At 37.6% G+C, this 2611-nt stretch overlaps 1 protein-coding gene across 4 annotated transcripts in view; it reads right to left on the bottom strand.

Moving 5' to 3' along the window:
* LOC106868857 (zinc finger protein 271) overlaps positions 1–2611 on the bottom strand; it is a 17373-nt gene that overhangs the window by 7361 nt on the left and 7401 nt on the right. The window lies entirely within an intron of this gene.

Raw genomic sequence — 2611 nt, 5'->3', positions numbered from 1 at the left:
CTCCATGTCAACGAAAGCCAGGTACAGAGGTTTATCCTTGGCTAGGTATTTCTCCTGCAGCTGCCTTACCAGAAATATAGCATCAGTGGTGCTTTTACCTGGCATGAACCCAAACTGCATCTCATGTAAACTGACTCTTTCCCTAATTAGTTGGGCTATGACACTCTCCGTGACTTTCATTACCTGATCTAACAACTTGATACCGCTATAATTATTTGTATCTACAGCATCACCTTTACCTTTGTAACAGTTGACTATGGTGCTGCTACATCAGTCATTGGATAACAAAGTACCGTCAATTTGGATAGCTGGTCCCTCTTTCGAGTTGACATTCTGTACACTCTCTTTCTCCCATTCATTTTCTTCATTTAGCAATCTTTCATAGTGGCATCTCTCTTTGCAGCCTCATTAAATGCAAGTGAGCCATCATCCATGCGGACACATTTCTCTCCCACAACATCACGATACTCTCTCACACACAATCTTTTAACACGAAACACTTCAAGATTTTGGTCTTCACAACACAGAACATTGGCAAATTTATATATATATATATATAAATTAGTTTTGTCAGTGTATTTACTGCGCTGATATCCTGTCCGGGATCGCACGAGAAGTTGTTTAGGCGGGCTATTTAAGCTAGTCGTGTACATACGTACATATATATGTATGTATACATCCGTATATGTAAGTATACTGTTTATATACATGTATTTGTATTTATGTACTTGAGTATATTTCACTGATGAAGGCAGAGCATTTATGCAAAGCCAGAAATCCAGGATTTGAAATTATCTTATTATTTTACTGGTTTATTTGGTCTTCGTCTTCGCTAATCGTGCCTTGCGGACATTTATTGTGGTTTTGGAGTCAGGATTTGACTGCTATTTTTTCAGCGTGGTGGTATCTCTTGATACCCTGTATTATAATTTTAAATAATTATTACCTTTGATGGTTTTTATTCCCATGCTGACCACTTGATAAGATCAATATTTTAAATACCGATCTTATCCTTATTTATATAAAATATATATATATATATATATATCTTTTACTTGATTCAGTCATTAGACTACAGCCATTCTACAGTCATTAGACTACAGCCATTGTTTACATTTTGGTGACTGCAGTGCAGCCGTGCTTAGGCACAGCTGTGAAGGTTACAAAGAAAATCAACCAAATTACATATATACATATTAAGTCTGGTACATATTCTACTGGTCCCTATCCCCAAACCACAAAGTTAGAGAAACATAAACAAACTAACACCAATCAGCAAATGGTAGGGCTGGCAGGAGACAAATACAAGCACAAAGACACATACATATATCTATATACACACAACAGGCTTCCACACAGTTTCCAGCTATCAAATTTTCTCACAAAGCATTAGTCTGTCCAAGGTTATAGAAGACATTTGCAGATGGTGCCACACAGTAGGGCTGAACCCCAAACCACGTGGTTGTAAAGCAAGAACAGAAAGAAAAAGGTGTTGAATCTCTCCCTCTCAGCGTATCAACATCAACATAAATATTGATTCTTTCTTCTATAGGGTGCACTTAATGGACATTTAAAAAAAATTTCTAGACTACCCAATGAAAGATCAGGAATGCAGAAATACCAATGAATTAAAGGAAAGAATTTATTGAACAAAATATTGAAAATTGACAGGGTCAAAAAAAGTTTTAAAAATATAGGGTCATACAACAACAACAACAGCAATACATAATACTGTTAGAAATCAGGTCAAATTTATATCTTAAAAAAACTCAGGAAAAATAAAACTTGATACAAGCAACCTTGTTACCTAATCAGACATCAAATAAAAAATGAGGCTTAATATATAATGGTCTTTGATATATATATAGTAAGACTGAAGACATAACGAGATTGATATATAAGATTTGAAACATAATGGACTGTGATGTATAATAAGATTTGATATATAATGACTTTAGGGTATAACAGATCTTAAAAGATGATTTTGCACATAGTAGTAAAACAAAAGACAGCCTAACAGGGTATGTCGAGTCTAGTCTTTCTTTCTCCCTGTCTCCCTCTCTCTCTCTCTCATACACAGAAATGTATGTAAGTACATACATACATATATGTTGTACAGTATAACGACCCTATATCATAATATAGTTCAGTTAAGGCACTTTTTCCAGGAAATAATTTACTACTCATGTCAGTGATATGGTTTCTCTCCTGTATGAATGTGTTTGTGACATGATAAAGGCATATCCATGAGAGAGTGTTTTACCACAAATGTTACAGTGCCGATGGACTGGCTCCTGTACAGGTGACACATAATACACCACTTCGAGCGTGGCCTTTGCCAGTAAGACATCCAAGCGAGATCGTTGCCAGTGCCCCTGGACTGGCCCTGTGCAGGTGGCACGTAAAATACACCATTTCGAGCGTGGCCGTTGCCAGTACCTGCCTGACTGGCCCTCGTGCCAGTGGCACGTAAAAGCACCCACTACACTCTCAGAGTGGTTGGCATTAGGAAGGGCATCCAGCTGTAGAAACTCTCCAAATCAGATTGGAGCCTGATGTCGCCTCCTGGTCCACCAGTCCTCAGTCAAATCGTCCAACCCATGCGAGCATG

The sequence above is a fragment of the Octopus bimaculoides genome, chromosome 28 (assembly GCF_001194135.2).
Source record: "Octopus bimaculoides isolate UCB-OBI-ISO-001 chromosome 28, ASM119413v2, whole genome shotgun sequence".
NCBI classification, from domain to species: Eukaryota; Metazoa; Mollusca; class Cephalopoda; order Octopoda; family Octopodidae; genus Octopus; species Octopus bimaculoides.
The sequence above is the reverse complement of the archived record's forward strand: the minus strand, read 5'-3'. Positions and strand labels throughout refer to the sequence as shown.